Genomic DNA, 20,117 nt, shown 5'->3' on the forward strand with positions numbered 1-20,117 from the left:
TCTTCTTCTTCACGTGAAACCATAAGCAAAGGTAAGATCTCTTGTTGGTTGATATTTAGCCGAATTTAAGATTGGGTTTTGATTATTAGATGATAATTAAGCTTAAGGAAAGCTTAATTTATCTTAAAACCATAAGATAAAGGAGTCAAGAGAGATTAAAGATTAGAAGTTTTTAAAGGAAATCTTGAATGAAAGTTGATAAGTTAAATTTGACGTCAAGGGTCAATTAAGAAAAAACATGTTGGCAAACAGTGGGGCATAATTTCTTGAGTTACATATGAGGAATATAATTTTGAAGTTAAAGATGGTTTTATGGATATAAATTGGTTTAAGCATGTGTATATGAGTTAAGACATGAAAGACGAAGCATTTGAATTGATTTGAGTGGATTTTCGTGCATGGAATGGAATTCTGGGCTAGTGTGCATTGGTACACATTCAACCTGTACCGATGCATCAAGGGTAAATTTCCAGAAATTGTTCAATGTGTATCGATGCACAGGAAGTGCATCGATGCACCCTTTAAAAATGGAAATATTGAATGCAATTAGTGCATCGATACACCCCCTTAAGATTAAAACATCGAAGGTGCTTTGTGTATCGATGCATGGGTAGTGCATCGATGCGCATGTTAAGGGATGCATCGATACACTGTAGATTGTACCGATGCACTTCAATGGGAAATGGAATAAATCTTTCTTTCATTCTAAGAAATGATAGATTAAAGTATATCAATTAGATATTGAAAGTATCAGTACATGATTATAGATATCGAGCACGAACAAGTTCCAGGATGACTATCAAGTTAAGATTCGATCGAAAGAAAGGAAATCATAAAGAGGATTGGAACTTAGTGAGGCCAAAGTGAGTGCATCTTATTTTAATATAGGATTATGTGGAAATTAGACTTGCAATAGGTCTAATTCCTACAGTTGTAGTGCATTAAGTCATGAATATAAGTATGTGAATTTCCTGATTTGTATGTATTCATGATTATATGTATTGATATGTTTTTTTATGTGCTATATGATTTATGTAAAAATACTATTATGTGATATATGAAAATGTAAGGTAAACTACATATAAATGGTGAGACATGTAAATATATGTACATAGAGATAAATAAGAGAATAAAATATAGTCCATATAACAATGAAATATGAGACTATGTGAATACACGTCTATAAGATAAATTAGGTAAAAATAAGAGATATGATATAAGTGAGTTTATGAGAAGCGATATGAACTGGGTAAGCATGTATAAAAGTTATATGAACAATGGAAACATGAATTGGGTAAGTACATAGTTAGGTGATCATTTATATGCATTAGTATAACAAAATTATATGATTTAATAAGAATTGAGATAAGTTAAATAAGATTGACCATAGAATGAAATGAGAATAGTATATTAATTAGGAAGCTTGAACATAAGTGATGATACGAACATATAAGATAAGCTATAAGGGGAAAACTCATGTACTTAAATAAAATTATGACATATAAGGTATGTGAATTGAACTAAGTAAATAGATAGATTAATATATAAGTGAAATGATAGAAGTGATACATGTTTATAAGTATATCATAGATTACATGATATAGGTAAATATAATAGAATGAAGCTTAAGCTATATTAAATTATATAAGTTATTAAATATGATATATGTGATTATGAGAAGAAGAACATAAACCATGTGAATATAAGTATAGGTAAAATGATATATATATAACTATATATATATATGACTATGAGTTGAAAATGTTATATGATTTATACTAGGAAATTATGAGACTATATGTGACATGAAAGAGTACATATTTATAGGATGAGATGGTGAACTATGAACATGTGAATATATGTCTATGAGAAGACATAAGAATAAGATATAAACAAGGTGATAAAAAATGTGAAATGACGTGTAAAGTAATATAAGTTGTGCAAAAGTGATCTACGTGATGTATGTGATCCGTTATGTGACCTAAGATGTGAAAGGAAGTGATTATGTGTCTACGTGAATACGTGAAAGACATAAATAATAATGCTCATGTTAGTGTCATGAGAGTAGGGATATAGTTGGCATGCCAAGTCGAGGGTCTACGCGATCCTTCGGGACATATATGTATTCCTTGGAACATGTGTGATGTCTTTTGAGACACATATTGATCCTTGCATATGTATGATTCTTAAAGGAATTTCTACGTGGTATTATGGACATTTTATATGGCACTTCGGTGCAATCTACGCGGGCACTTCGGTGCAATTCTATGTGGATTTATACGAGCTATGGTGATGACGTGTAAAGTTAATATAAGTTTGTAAAAGTGATCTACGTGAAAGGGAAAGTGAATTATGTGTCTACGTGAATACGTGAAATGACATAAATAATAATGCTCATGTTTGTGTCATGAGAGCTAGGGATATAGTTGGCATGCCAAGAGTTGAGGGTCTACGCGATCCTTCGGGACATATATGTATTCCTTGGAACATGTGTGATGTCTTTTGAGACACATACTTGATCCTTTGCATATGTATATGATTCTTAAGGAATTTTCTACGTGGTCCTTATGGACATTTTATATGGCACTTCGGTGCAATTCTACGCGGCACTTCGGTGCAATTCTACGTGGCACTTTGGTGAATTTATACGAGCTATGGTGATAGCATTAGTGCACAACCTCAATAGACTCACATATCTATAGTTCTCAAAAGTGTACATGGGTAAAACAAAGAGATAACAATGAAGATAGTACTTGTGAAGTATATGCTTTGTGATATGAATTGTATTATGATTGATATGATGTGTGTATGGTTTGAATGAGTCATATGTGTAAAAAAAAGTATGATTAAAGGATATAAATGATAATAATATGGATAATATAATAAGATTAATGATGGAAATAATGTGTGATGTGTATATGTGTACATTATATTATATATATAATGAAGTGATATGTTCATACATGTTTAAGCATTTAGAGTTTCCTTTATAAGTTTAATGCCTCAGTAAGTCATAGACTTAGCGTGTGATTGTTTCACACGTAGGTTACAGAAGCGACAAGAGAAGCGAAGAAGAGCAAGACAGGTCAGCATCTCCCTTACAAAATTTCAGATCAGAAAATAGATGATTTAAATGTGTTTGGTTAATTTCAATATAGTGGCATTACTAATTGATTGAGTTGAATATGCTTGATCGATTTTGATTATTTGGTCAATTTATGTAAATAAACCGCTTTTATTTTAAAGTTTTAAATTTTCTTTGAATTTTCAAGAGTCAAAGTTTGAAAAGTCAATGTGACACCTCAGACTCGTATTTTGGTCGGGTACGGGTTGGGGGTGTTACACGATAAGCTTACCAAGCAGCGCTTTCCTTAGAGGCCTGAATGGTGGGAGCTGATCATATTCATCCTCATCTTCTTCTTGATCCGAATCATGTAAATCGGCCATATCAATATCCTATTCACCATTTTCATCACCCTGATCAGTGGAAAGTTTAGGATGGCTACGAGTCTGCAACAGCCAAGATAATAAGTATGGAAGTGGCGGAGATCGAACACGAAAACCAAAGTGCTTCTGATGGTCAAATGGATCTTGAGGTTTGGAGAGAGAATTTGCTTTGGATATGACTTTGATTGAATAACATAACAACAATAGTTGAGGTCTCCAAGTTTAACCGTTTGGTAGCACCTTGTGGCCATCTCTATTCTTTCGACATAATAGATGATTTTCAACAAGACAAACAAGATTCATCAAACTGGATTCATCATGAACAGATCACCAACAAATTGAGCAACAGACTGCTGAACAACATGGGAACGTTAGACAACAACACCTCATACTCAAAGGGAGCCAGATTGTAACATCCTAAAAAAAAACTAGTGACTGAAATGCAAATTTGAAAGTTGATGGTCAAAGTAGAAAATTGGGAAAAGTTCAAAGATCTAAGTGTATTTTTCCCAAAAGAATTTATTCCATAAATGGATTTATTTAGTGACCAAATTATAAGATTTTGGAAGCTTTGTGGCTAAAATAAAGTTTAGAAAAGTTTAAGGACCAAAATGTAATTTTGAAAGTTACATTTGGTTTCGAAAATAAGGAAATAAATATATTAATTTCACATTTTAAATGTTGGAAAATAATATTTAAGGATTTAATTCCATGTTTAATTTGGACTGTTGGATTAAAGTGACAAAATTGTAAGTTTTGGAAATTGAAAGGGCAAAATGGTAAAGTGGGAAATTTTTGTTCATCTTTAACTTTGAAAGATGATAAGGTTATTGTAGCTTGGTATTAATGTAAATATCAAGTTCATTAAGGTTAAATTAATATAGATTTTTGATATCAAAGGTAAAGTGGTAATTGACATTTAATGAATATTTTATTCAATATAATTAAGAAAGATGAAGAAATATCATGTGATTCTTCATCTTCTCTAGCAGCAAACGTGAGCTCTCCCAAAGGTAAGAAAACATTTTGTTGTCAGTTTTTGAGCCAATTCTTTTGAAATTCGAGTTATGCCGTGAAATAAGAAATGATATACGCGAAAAACGCTATTATTTGGTACCAATATTCTTTCTAAACTTGATGAATTTCAAAGATCCCAAATCTAAGGGTTTAGTTCATGAGGATTCATGAAATTGATGATAAATCTTGATGTTTAGAGGTTGTAGATTCATTTTCAAGCTTGATTTAGGTTAAAACATGTTCAATCTTTCTAGAAATTACTCTTTGAAAATTTGGACATGATGAATTAAGTGAGAAAATTTATGAAAAAATTATAAGGTCTGGAAATGATGTAGGAAGTACTCTACAATCCTTAGAAAATTCGATGACTATTCTGTAATTTTTGAAAAGTTGGGGGACCAATTTAGCAATTTTAGAAAAGTTGTAAATGATTTTAAAATTGTTAATAGTGGATATCCTATGCTGGAAATTGCTGTTTTGGAATTAAATGAGCTTTTAGATGTGAAATATGACCATTTTGGAAGTTTGAAAAGATTGGTGATTAAAATGCATCATTCACATAGTTAGTGTATCGTACACTAAGGAAGGTATCGATACCCCTCTTAAAGGAAAACTTTCGAATGTAATTTGTGTACCGATACATAGGCAATGTATCGATACACCAATGAAGGGATGTACCGATACCTTATAGTGGGTATTGATACACTAAAAGGGAAATGGAATAGATATTTCATTTAGTTTAAGAAATGAAAATTAGAGTATGTTATTGGAATACTGATATGTATAAATGTATGATTGTGTAGATATCGAGCACAAGCAAATTCTGAAACGACTGCAAAGTTAGGATCAATCCAAAGAGATAAATCATAGAAGTGGATTTGGATTTATATAAAGTGTCAATGTGAGTGCAATTTAATTGTACTTATGTTATCGAACAAACATTGGTTTGCGATGAGCCAGTGAAGGTGTTACTATGGTAAGAAGTGACTCCTAAAATGTTATTTAATTGTGATTAATGTGATTCTTATGTGTGCATGAGTACATAAAAATAGGTATATGTGTCATATGTTACTATATGTGATATGATCTACATGATTACATGTATATGCGATATGTGATACTGAACACATGAATATATGAAAATACAATACACGGCATGTGGTATTGACATAAGTAACTATAGGATCACGAACTATGTAAAATAACAAGGACTTATGTGTTAACAAGAAAAAGTGATATAAGCTAGATAAATGATAAGTAAAAGCCATTGATATATGTGATTATATGAGAAAGAATATAAGCTATGTGATTTGAACATGTGGATATAGTTGAAGATATAATAACAAGATATAAATTACATGAGTTAGATATATAAGAACTGGTATAACCAACTTATGAGATTAAATGAAAAGTGAGATAAGTTAAATAACATTGACCTATAGGACAATATGAGAATAATGTATAAATTAGGAGACATTGACATAAGTGATTATACGAACATGTACGATAAGTTATATGGGGAGAGTTATGGGATTAAATGAACATATAATATATGAGTCATATGGTAAAGATCTATGAAGCTATAGGAAAATGTTATGGGAGCTATGTGATGATAAGTTAGATATATATAGGTAACAAGCTATGTGAAATTGAATTAAGTAAATATGAAACTAGAATATAAAAAATGTGAGATAAGTGATTATGTAAACTATGAGATAAGTTATAGGGCATTGATATGAACTATATGAAAGTATGTAAATGAATACATGGATAAGTTTATTGTTATTCTATGTGTTATATGATTATATGAACATGTGAACAAGATATGACATGTGTTTTTACATGAACACATGAGAAATGATATAAGTTATACGATATGATCTATGTGATTACATGCACATGTGATATATGTTACATGATATGAACCTATGTGATATGGGTTATATGACAAGAATGATATACAAGCTATATGAGAACGAGTTACAAGATTACATGTTTATATAATAGTGATGTGAACTGTTATAATGATAATGCCCATGTTATGTGATATGAGAGCTAGGGGTATAGTTGGCATGCCAAGAGTCGAGGGTCTACGCGGTCACTCGGGACATATATATTCTATGGAACATTTATGAGGTCCTTTGAGACACATATTTGGTCCTTGGCATATGTATATGATTCTAAGGAATTTTATGTGTTCCTTATGGGCATCTTATATGGCACTACGGTGCATTTCTACACGGCACTTCGGTGGAATTCTATGTGGCACTTTGGTGCATTTATATGAGTTGTGGTGACAGTATATGTGCACAACCTTAATGTACTTGCACCTTGAGTTCTCAGTAATGTAAATGGGCCTATAAAAGATATCAAAAGTGTTTGCATTATATGATATCATGTTTTTTGTTTACACTGAATCACATGTGTATATGGGCTAATAAAGAGATAATAATAATATATTGTATGTGATGTATAGGCTTTGTTATATAAAATATGTTACAATATTTATATGTGATACTGTGTGTATTGTTGAGTGAAATATATTACATGATAATGATATTGATAATAATAGAGATCATGATAATGATGTTGATATTGATAATGATGGTATATGTGCATCTATGCATTCTGTTATATGAAATGTTCTATGATTTTATTATATGTTTATATTCCTCACTAAGTCAACGACTTAGCGTGTGATTGTTTCACACGTAGGTTCCGAGAAGAAGAAGGAGTAAAGTCAAACAAGACATGTCAGTTCTCCTTTCCAAATATCAGATCATAAAATAATTGAAATATGTATTTTGTAATATTGATTGTGGTTGGCATGTAAATAAAGATTTGAATTCGATATGCTCTAATCGGTTTTGTAAAATCATATGATTGTATTTTATGTAATTAGTTGTATTTAGTAAAAGTTTAAAATTATTCACTATTTGTACAAGTAAATGTTTTGAAAAGTCAATGTGACACATCAAATTCGTATCCGGATCGGGTACGGGTTGGGGGTGTTACACATATGATCTGTCAGGTGATGCAGAAGCAGCATGAGTCAAAGCAATTAAGGCATTTTTCCAGATAGAGCTGCTAAGAGAACTAGTGATTGATCTTAACAGTGGCAAATTAAGATTCCAGGTCTGGCTGTCCAACCGATCGACATAGACAACAACATCAGGGGATGTTTCTTTAGAATTGTTTTATAGAAGCTAGGACCCTGCGATTGGCACCTTGCTCTATGGCTGAAGATCTCAAACCTGGGGTATCAATGATCCTCAGTTTAACACCATCTACTATTCCTGTAATCTCTTTCACAACCGTTGTGGAAGGTTCAAACACATCAATTGAGGTCTTCACCTCACCAAAGATTGAATTTATTGTGGCGCTCTTGCCCACGCCAATCTTCCAAGCACAAGTATATTTAAGGAAAAGCCTAAATCATTTTTACTGTCTGTTTCAAGCTCCAGAGCTTTTTGCAGAAAACTAAACAGTTCACTGGTTGCCTCCCCGCAACAAATGCCAGTCTATAAAGAACTTGTGCTATAGAATCTTCAGTTGAAAGTCTAAGCCTCTGAACAAGTCTCAAGAATTTGACTCTTATAAGCTGTAACTTTTCCAATTTTATTTTATCTTCTTCACTCAAGTTGTCGGAATCTCTCCTACTTGTTAGTTGTTGCAGCACAAGGACTAAATATGTTGGGCCTGTTAGATCGAGATGCAGATTTGTATTTTGTAGTGAGGATCCTAACCCGCAGGACGTTCAACAGAGAAGATCCTCAAACCATCTTGAGAGGTTATAGTAATGTTACAACCATCAGCCACCACCAGTTGCTGCTTTCAGGAGGGCAGCCAAACTAGCTGAATCAAATAACTCCTTCCCCTCCCCTTCTTCATCGATATCCCTTCTTCATCTGAATCAATGACAAGCTGATCATCAATTATCTGAGAACGATCATGAGAAGTATCAACCCCGAGAGGAGAAGTAATTGCAGATCCTCTCTCTAGCTCTTCCAAGAATTGCTTAGCAGCTTCAGCATTCTCGAAAAACATACTTCAGTCTCTCCATCAGTATCCGAGCCTCCAATTGCAAGGTCTTCATTCTGATGGTGCTTCACTTCCATTTCACCTTCTAAACAAACTTTGGAAAATGTAGTTTGTTCTACAGACTTAGGAGAATGAGGTTCTTCCACTTCCATGGTTACCAATCTTTGCTTTGAGAATCACTATCAGAATTCTTCGTTTCATGAGCTGTCATTTCCGTAGGTTGAAAAGAATGATCCATTGGCTGAATTCCATCTCTACCCCCTCCATCTATTTTATTAGGAGACGTTTTTTCCAAACATATCAATACATGCTCCTCTTTTAGGTCATTTAGCTACATTCTAGAATCATCTTTACCAAGCAGACTCCCACTAGCAGCGTCATCTTTCCTTCGGCATCAATTTCTGAAATCTGTTCAGGAGCCAAGACCTCAATAGTTTCAATTCCATCGGTCACTTATCATGACTAAGCTGATTGAAACCATCATCTAAGCTGGCATTACTAGCAACTGGAACCACCTCTGCCTCCCTAATCTCAGATGTCTTAATGCCCGAAGCATCTCCAGTTAAGGGTTGCATCAACAGCCAACTCCTCTCCACTGGAAAATTTTGGAACATCGGCTTCAACCACCTTATAATCCCCTCTTCCGCAATCATAGGATTAACAAACTTAGCTCTATCACCTATGACGGAATTATTCCATCCCAATTCTACCTTCCTCTCCGCTTTCAATAGACAAAACGAATTGGTCAGCTTCACCAATAGAGTCCATTTCCATTTTGTCCTCTGCAAGGGCGGAGCCAAGATTAGATATAGACAGGGGCCGAAATATTAAACTTTTAAAGAAAAATACAATAATTTTTATTATTTAAACTTACAATTCAAAAAACAATGTCTAATTTATCTAATAATTAAATTATAATGACCTAAATTATTATTATACAAAAAATTGAGAACATTGAATTATCACTCATTTTTTTGTATAACCATCGATTTCTAATATATTGGTAGATTAATTCAGATTAGGTAGGTGAGAGCCCACCCAAACCAGTTGGTCCATTCGCAATTACTAAGATTCGAACCTGACCTTTCTTAAGGGATCTAATGTATCATCCCGCTAGATCAACCAGTGTTGGTATTAGATTATCATTCTTTATTCGCTCCTACTTGATTAAATATCGAATAAATTCTATATTCCTTAATTTAAATACTTATTTTTACATCAACTAACATATTATAGATCAAAATCTTTTACAGGGTGGTGACCCTTAGGGCCTAAGGGAGCTCCGCCCGGTCCTCCGTGTCCCCATTACCAACTTCCAATATCAGGCTTTTCCATCGACCCCTAACGTAATTTCTCGTAAGCCATTGCCATCACCCCCAAGTGAGTCGTCTTTCAAATCCATTGAACCATCAGAACCAACTAAAGGGGCATCGCTAACAAAAGGGTCAACCATAAATGGCCTCTGGGTCGCTGTTTCAAGCATCCCCTCACCATTCTCGTTATCATTAGTTTTACCCTTTTCGTCATCTTTCAAAGCAGTTTCGCTAACGGAACTAGTTATCAACCTAGAATCACTTTCGATGCTAAATACTGTAACACCCTTAACTCATATCGACCCGAATACAGTCTGAGGTGTCACATTGACTTTTCAAACTTTGACTCTTATAGAAAATCCCGGGAATTTTTAAAACTTTCATTAAAACGAAATACTTTAATTTACATAAGACCATAAAATACAAAATCAATCAGAGTATTCATAATTAACACTTATTACATGCCAACATTCTATACATAACCAAGTACATACTTTGGTCATTACTTCTGATCTGATCTCTTAGTAGTATTGTTGTCCGTGCAACTTATATTTCCAATTTTCCTGATTCTTGTACCTACGTGTAAATCACTACACTCTAAGTCATAGACTTAGTGAGGCAATAATGAATATGCAACAATAAACTTATGAATGTTTCATACTTACCATTGGATCATGACATTTCAATATGTATGTATCTATCACACGATAACGTATAATGCACATACGAAACTTACCTTCTTGTATCACTTTCACTGTAAATATGTATTTCAATTGCATAGCCATGTATATTATTGAGAATAGAGGTATGTGAGTACATTGAGGTTGTGCACTAATGCTGTCACCACAGCTCGTATCAATTCCCTCATGGGGCATCGAACCTTAGTTCAGTATTCGTCCCGTATGACTATTATCTATGTCCCGTAGACCCCTACATCCGAAGGACTACATCCTGAAGGACTATTATACCCCTCGACTCTTGCATGCCATTACACCTATAGTTCTCATATCATATATTATGGGCATTATTGTTATATTTTCATATGTTCATGTACTCATATCATTTCTCTTGTGATCATGTATCTCATATCACTTCATATCATGTTCTCATATCACATGTCATATCACATATATGTCACAAGAACATATATATGTCTTATGCATGTATCACAATAATTATCATATATGCATGTTCACCACTACTATATTATAAAAATCAACTTAGGGATTAGACTTATCACAAAGTCTTATTCCATTATATACATATAGTATGCACTCACCTTAGCTTTGCTTTGATTCGATTCTAATCCTTTGATCGTTCCGAAATAAGCTACTTTTAGTATCTACATAATCACACATGGATTTATATCAGTATTATACTAATATACTCTAATGGTTCACTCTTTAGACTAAGAGAAAGTCAATTTCATCTTAATGAAGGTATGCATCGATGCACTCCTATGCATCGATGCACCAATTGCATTCGATGTTTCATTATTAATGGGATGCATCGATGCACTACCTATGCATCGATGCATGAATTGCATTCAATGTTTTTATTTTAAAAGAGTGCATCGATGCACTACTAATGCATCGATACACCTTCAAACAATTTCGGGTTTAACCTTGATGCATCGATGCACTATGAATATGCACGATGCACTCTGCCCAGAACCTCTTTTTGAACCCGAAAATTCATCATTTGGATTAAATCATTCATGTTTAATCCTCTTTTTTCATTCTTAACTCTAGTAACACATCCTTAAACAATTTATACTTATTTTCTTTTAACCTTCAAATCCTATCCTTCATATGTAATTCAAGAATTACATTAATAAATAAACATGTTTGAATTTCACTTTTAACACTTCATATCTTAACTAGACTGATGAAAGTCAAATATAACTTTCAATTCTAGTTCTGAACTCTATTCCAAGATTTCATTTAAGAACTTCAAATCTTAAATCTCTCCTAACTCAATCATCCTTTGATGTTAAGATAACTTAACTTTCCTCAAGCTTAGTTATCATCCAATAATCAAAACCCAATATTAAATTTAACAAGAAACTCAATAATCAGAAATCTTACCTTTGCTTTGGTTCACACGCACAAGGAAGAAAGAAGAAGAAGAAGAGAACTCTGGAAGCCTTTGCTGTTCTCTCTTTTCAACCCACGTGTACTCATATATATCTTATCCCTTCTTTAATTAATTTTCCTTGCAAATGACTCTTTGGCCCTTCCATTCCTTCTTCCTTCAATTAATCCTACACAATCATTTACATATAAATCTTTATACTATTCATTCATTCTATTTTAATCACCAAAATATGAAACTTTCCAATTTAGTCACTAACCGTATTGAGGATGTTACAAACTCTCCCCCCCTTAAAAAAAATCATCCTCAAATTTTCATATGCAAAGAGGTAGGGGTATTTAATCCTCATGTCCTCTTCACGTTCCCATGTTGCTTCCTCTACTTTGTGATTCTCCACAAGACCTTAACCAATGGAATAGTCTTGTTCCTTAGTTGTTTGACTTCGTGGCTAATATTGAACAGGTTCTTCTCATAAGTTAAATCTGGTCGGACTTCAATTTCTTCAGGGTCACAATGTGAGATGGATCGATCTATATTTCCTAAGCATTGAGACATGAAAAACATTGTGTATCTTTTCCATTTCAGGTGGCAAAACTAACTGATATGCTATGATCCTACCCTCTTAGTAATCATAAGGTCCAATGAACCGAGGACTCAACTTTCCTTTACGTCCAAACCTCAATATTTTCTTCCACGGAACACTTTCAAGAACATTTATCTCCGACTTGAAATTCAATTTCTTTCCTTTTTAAATCAGCATACGATTTCTGTCTATCAGCTGCAGCTTTCAGATTATTGAATTACTTGAACTTTCTCTTCCGTATTCTGAATCAACTCAGGACCAATAACTTCTCGATCCTTAAGTTCATACCAATTCAAGGGCGTACAATATCTTCTTCGTATAGAGCTTCATAGGGAGCCATTTTGATACTTGACTGATAACTATTGTTGTATGCAAATTCAGCAAGTGGTAAATACCTTTCCCACGATCCTTTGAATTCAATAACACAAGCTCTTAGAATATCCTCCAGAATTTGAATAGTTCGCTCGGATTGACATCGGTTTGGGATGAAACGATATACTGAAGTTTAACCGAGTTCCCAATGCTCTATGTAATGACTTCCAAAACCTGATGTGAATCTAGGATCTCGATCAGAAAACTATGGAAATAGGTACACCAAACCGTATAATCTCTCTAATATACAACTCAGCATACCTATCCATGGAGAAATCAGTTCATACTAGAATAAAATGGGTTGACTTAGTCAATTATCCACGATTACCAGATTTCTTTTTGTTCAGAGTTAAAGGCAAACCCATCACAAATCCATTCTTATGTTTTCCCATTTCCATTGAGGAATTGAAATCGGTTGTAACAATCCTGACGGAACTTGATGTTCAGCTTTGACTTGTTGACAAGTCAAACACTTTGATACAAATTCCGTAATGTCTTTCTTCATTCCCGGCCACCAATATCGACTCTTGAGATCCATATACATTTTGTTCCCTCCCGGATGCATGTCAATGGACTACAATGAGCTTCCGTTAATAAATCATTCTTCAATTCATCATCATCTGGAATTACTAATCTTTCTTGATAATACAAGTTCTCATCAGACTTAATCTCATAATCCGTACCATCTCCATTCTTTATCTGTTGTATCCTCTTTAAACACTTTTCATCTTTAACTTGCAATTCTTTAATTCTATTTAGCCATACGGGCTTGACCATCTTCTGCAAATTGCACCATCTTCTTAACGATAATCTAGCATCAAGAGTTCGCAAAGCTACAAACGTCTTTCGACTCAAGGCATCAGCTACCACATTTCCTTTTCAGGATGGAAATCAATCACCACATTATAATCCTTGAGAAATTCACCCATCTTCTTTGTCTTAAATTCAACTCTTTCTGAGTCATCAAGTATTTTAAGCTCTTATGATCCGTATACAAGTAGCACTTTTCACCATACAAGTAGTGACGCCAGATTTAAAGCAAACACTACTGCCGCCATCTCTAGGTCGTGTGTTGGATAATTTTTCTCGTGCGGTTTAGTTGTCTCGGAGCATAGGCTACCACTTTGCCTTCTTGCATTAATACGCATCCCAAACCACTATGAGACGCATCACTATACACTATAAAGTTCTTTCCAGACTCGGGTTGAACTAACACTGGAGCTTCTATAAGAATCTTCTTTAACTTTCAAAACTCTCCTGACATTCTTGAGTCCAAACAAATTTTAGTTCCTTTTCAATAGTTTATTCAGGGATAATGCTATAATCGAAAAGTTTTTAACAAACCTTCGATAATAACCAGCTAACCCCAGAAAACTTCTAACTTCCGATACATTCTTTGGAACTTCCCACTCCAGAATAGCTTTAATCTTTTGGGGATCCACTCGAACTCCTTCTGCAAAAATTACATGTCCAAGGAATGCCACTTCATTCAACCAAAATTCACATTTAGAGAATATAGCATAAAGCTTCTTGTCTCGTAAAATCTGTAAAACAATCTGTAAGTGTGAACTATGCTCTTCTTCGGACTTTGAATATATCAAAATATCATCAATAAACACCACAACAAACTGATCCAAATACGGTTGAAAAATTCTGTTCATTAAATCCATAAAAGCAGCTGGTGCATTCGTAACTCCAAACGGCATCACGATAAATTCATAGTGACCATATCTTGTTCTAAACGCCATTTTTGAAATGTCTTTTTCTTGAGTCTTTAATTGATGATAACCCGAACGTAGATCAATTTTTTAGAACACTGAAGCTTCCTTTAATTGATCAAAATCATCGATTCGGGGAAGTGGATACTTGTTCTTGATGGTCACTTTATTAAGTTGTCTGTAATCGATACAAAGATGCATTGATCCATCTTTCTTCTTAACAAATAGAACTGGAGCTCCCCAAGGTGATACACTTGGTCTAATAAACCCTTGTCCAAAACTCCTTTAATTGAATCTTTAATTCTTGTAATTCCTTTGGAGCCATTCTGTATGGTGCCATTGCATGGGGCGTTGTTTCTGGTATTATCTCAATCTGGAATTCTACCCTCTGTCAGGAGGTAAACCTGGCAACTCTGCAGGAAATACATGAGAAACTCTCTGACTATAGGAATTCTTCAATCCCTTTCTCCTTGGTTCTAACATCCAGTATTAGCAATAAACCTTGACATCCCTGTAGCAGTAACTTCTTTGCAGTCATCACTGAAATCACATTTGCTAATGGATTACATCTTTCACTAAATACAATAACTTCTATTCCTTCGGAACTTCTCAATGTCACTCTTTTCAATCTACAATCGACATCAGCGTAATAACGATATAACCAATCCATCCCCAGTATCACTTCGAATTCATCAAAAGGAAATTCCATCAGATTAGCAGGAAATTCAATTCCCTGAATCTGTATGGGACACCCTCGGCTCACCATATTTACCTGAGCACTGTGCCCTAGTGGATTCGTCACTATTACTTAATTACTAGTAGTTTCTAAAGGATTGTTCAATTCTCTTATTAATGTACTAGTAATATATGAATATGTAGACCCCGGATCAATCAATACAATAACACCTTTGTCAAACATAGAAAACTGTTAATATCTGGGTCATCACAATCCCATTGGTCTTGAGGTTGTACACTCGAGCAGTAGAGGTATCTCCTGTTGACCAGAGGACTCTGACTGACTTCTTCCTGCCTCTACCTCTTCCCCTCTGGGCTACAGAAACAGACCTCTCTGGCTGTACAGATTCACTGGTTGACATTGGACAATCTCAAACGAAATGTCTGACGTCTCCACATCTAAAGCAGACTCTAGAAATCATCCGGCATACCCCTAAATGATTCTTTCCACAATACGGGCATTGTCTGGCTTGACTCTGATTAGTTCTCCCAGCTCCAGATTCCACTGATTGATTTTGTCTACCTCTCATTTGATTTGATCCTCTAGCGGAGGATGCCACTGATTCTGATCTAAACTGGGGTCAAAAACCAACATCTATGCTCTTTTTTGATGGTGCGGAACTCGAAGAAACACCCGTTCTTTTTACTGTCTGAGCTCTTGAATTTTCAAACCTCTCGTTCTGAGCTCTTTCTAGAGCCTTGGCACGGTTAACTACTTCTTGAAATGATGATAAATTCAGACAATCAAATTTCCTTTAACCAAGGACGTAACCCTCTACGAACCACTCACAAGCATCCTTTTCAGTAGGAACTAGCTCGGCAACAAAGCGGCTCAACTTATTGAATTCACACTCGTACTCATATACAGTGTGATTCCATTGCTTCAAATTCATGAACTCTTGCTTCATTTGACGAACAAATTGATCTCCAATGTACTTATGCTTGAATTCTTCTAAAAATAATGACTAAGTTACTTGGGCATTAGATATCCTCAATGTAACATTGGTCCACCAGATCCTTGCTTGTCCTCTCAACAAGGAAATTACTCCATCCAGCTTCTCAGCATCGGAACAATGAATTCCCGTAAGGATGACTTTCATGTCATTAAGCCAAAGGTCCGCAATAACAGGACCTTCATTGGCTTCCCCTTTAAACTCTGGAGCTCCTAATCCCTTCAACTCTTTCGCAACATTCATTGGAGTTGAAGTAACAGGGGTGGAAACGCGTCAATATCGCGTCTAACGTTCTAAAGAATATATCTTGATCATGACTGCATTCCAGAGGATGTCTGTTCTTCACTCTGCCTGACCAGGGCAGGTGAATTACTGCTTTCATCGGGTCTATCGCCTCCCGCTTCATTTCTAGATCTACTTTGTCCGGACATCTATAAAAATACAACCATATAGTTCTATTAGCAAAACAACATACTTACTATTCCATCAGATCAGAAGTTTCCACTATTTTGTTGGCACGTATACCTTATAAGACACTCTAGACTTCGGTTTATGCCGAGAATCGACTAAACCGTAGCTCTGATACCATTAAATGTAACACCCTTAACTCATATCCGACTCGAATACAAGTCTGAGGTGTCACATTGACTTTTCAAACTTTGACTCTTATAGAAAATCCCGGGAATTTTTAAAACTTTCATTAAAACGAAATACTTTAATTTATAAGACCATAAAATACAAATCGATCAAGTGTGTTCGTAATTAACACTTAATACATGCCAACATTCTATACATAACCAAGTACATACTTGTCAATTACTTTGATATGCCCTCTTAGTAGTATTACTGTCCGTGCTACTTCTATTTCCACTTTTCCTGATTCTTGGTACCTACGTGTAATCACTTACACGCTAAGTCATAGACTTAGTGAGCATAAATGAATATGCAACAATAAACTTATGAATGTTCATACTTACCATTGGATCATGACATTTCAATATGCATGTATCTATCGCATGATAACAATAATGCACATACGAAACTTACCTCTTGTATCACTTTCACTGTAAATCTGTATTTCAATTGCATAGCCATGTATATTATTGAGAATAGAGGTATGTTAGTACTTGAGGTTGTGCACTAATACTGTCACCACAGCTCGTATCAATTCCCTCATGGGGCCCGAACCTTAGTTCAGTAGTCCTGTAGGACTATTATCTATGTCCTGTAGGACCCCTACATCCAGAAGGACTATTATACCCTCGACTCTGGCATGCCAATTACACCTATAGTTCTTATATTGTATACTATGGGCATTATTGTTATATTTCATATGTTCATGTACTCATATCATTCTCTTGTGATCATGTATCTCATATCACTTCATATCATGTTCTCATATCACATGTCATATCACATATCATCACATGAACAATATATGTCTATGCATGATCACAATAATTATATGTATGCATGTTCACCACTACTATATTATAAAAATCAACTTAGGGATTAGACTTATCACAAGTCTTATTCCATTATAATATACATATAGTATGCACTCACCTTAGCTTTGCTTGATTCGATTCTAATCCTTTGATCGTTCCGGAATAAGCTTACTTTTAGTATCTACATAATCACCATGGATTTATATCAGTATTATAACTAATATACTCTAATGGTTCACTCTTTAGACTAAGAGAAAAGTCAATTTCATCTTTTAATGAAGGTATGCATCGATGCACTACTGATGCATCGGTGCATAAAAGGTATTCGATGTATTATTATTGTGGGATGCATCGATGCACTCCTTATGCATCGACCAATTGCATTCGATGTTTCATTATTAATGGGATGGCATCGATTCATACTTATGCATCGATGCATGAATTGCATTCGATGTTTTATTTAAAAAAATTCATCGATGCACTACTAATGCATCGATACACCTTCAAACAATTTCTGGGTTTTAACCTTGATGCATCGATGCACTCTGCCCAGAATCCTCTTTTTGAACTCGAAAATTCATTCATTTTGGATTAAATCCTTCATGTATAATCCTCTTTTTTCATTCTTAACTCTAGTACACATCCTTAAACCAATTTATACTCATTTATTTCATCTTAAACCTTCAAATCCTATCTTCATGTAATTCAAGAATTACATTAATAAATCAACATGTTTGAATTCCGCTTTTAACACTTCATTATCTTAACTAGATTGATGACAAGTCAAAATAACTTTCAATTCTAGTTCTGAACTCTATTCTAAGATTTCATTTAAGAACTTCAAATTAAATCTCTCCTAACTCAATCATCATTTGATGTTAAGATAACTTAAACTTTCTCAAGCTTAGTTATCATCCAATAATCAAAACCCAATATTAAATTTAACAAGAAACTCAATAATCAGAAATCTTACCTTTGCTTTGGTTCACACGTAAAGAAGAAGAAGAAGAGAACTCTGGAAGCCACATGTACTCATATATATCCTTATCCCTTCTTTAATTAATTTTCCTTGCAAATGACTCTTTGGCCCTTCCATTCCTTCTTCCTTTCAATTAAATCCTACACAATCATTACATATAAATCTTTATACTAGCATTCATTCTATTTTAATCACCAAAATCTAAAACTTTCCAATTTAGTCACTAACCCGGTATTGAGGATGTTACAAATACGAAGAGATAAAGAAGAAGAACCTGGAGGTGGTTCCTGGGGCAGAAAGCGACGTCCATGGCAGGTTGGGAGATAGGGAATTAGGGTTTTAGGATATGGTAGGGTAAAATTCGAATTGGGTTGCTAGAATTTGTGAAATATCATACCTTATGAAAGAGGATAAAGATAGGTGGAGTGGAAACTGAGGCTTTTGTGAGTTCGTAACTTAGAGTAACTCCAGCACTGGGCTGGAGTGGACTTCAATTACCACTTTGAAGACTCTAGCCATTGTCACTTACAATCTTCACTTTGGAATGCCTACAGTTGTACGCTACATCTGGCGTGCAAGTGTAGTTGCGCTACATAATTTTTTTTGTTATTTTTCGATTTTTGGTTTTTTGTTATTTTTTTACTTTCTTTTATTATTTCTTTTTATTTTCCTTTTCTTTGTTAATTGTTTTCTCTTATTCTATCTTTTATGTTTTTTATTGAAAATTTCTACACAATAAATAAAATTAAACATAATATAATAAATAGATTAAATTGCAAGATAGATAAAAATATTGAAATTAGATAAATAACATACTAATTTTTTGAAACATAAAAATTACAACAAACATAAAAAACATAAAAAATACTAATAAAACTCAAACATATTTTAACCAACAACCCAACACAACAATTTAACTAATAACCAGACAGACCTAGGGATGGCAAACGGGTACAGTTTTGTGGATTCCGTACTGCACCCGCTCCAATTGAGGCAGGGGATGGGTATAATTTTAGCGGGTAGTGGGAGGTGTGGATTTATAAAGTGGTACCCGTCGCGGGTGGTGAGCGGGTAAGACATTACCCGCCCCGCATCCGCCCGCCCAGCATCCGCCGTCCAGCTAAATATCCATTAAATTTTGGACCATTATGAATTTAGATGTAATTTAGAGACTAATTTAAATTCTAATATTGTATAAGATAAACATGTAATTTAACCAATATTAGGGATATTTAGTCTTTAATCTGATCTCTTCTTTAGTCTTTAATCTGGTCCTTATCGTAGTTGACTACTTCCAGAGACGATTGAAGCATTAATGTGTGCTCAGAATTGGCTTTGGGCCGATATTAAATAATATTATTATTTAGTTTATATTAGTTGTCAAATTGTGCTTAATTATCTTATTAAAGTTTAGTTA

The 20,117-nt window shown here is 34.3% G+C and overlaps 1 pseudogene; it reads right to left on the minus strand.

Annotated features, from left to right (window-relative positions):
- Positions 1 to 18,978, minus strand: part of LOC120159979 — a 27,266-nt pseudogene extending 8,288 nt beyond the window's left edge.
- Between the last annotated feature and the right edge of the window lie 1,139 nt (positions 18,979 to 20,117).

This window comes from Hibiscus syriacus, unplaced genomic scaffold (assembly GCF_006381635.1).
Source record: "Hibiscus syriacus cultivar Baekdansim isolate YM2019G1 unplaced genomic scaffold, ASM638163v2 tig00111388_pilon, whole genome shotgun sequence".
Lineage (NCBI taxonomy): Eukaryota > Viridiplantae > Streptophyta > Magnoliopsida > Malvales > Malvaceae > Hibiscus > Hibiscus syriacus.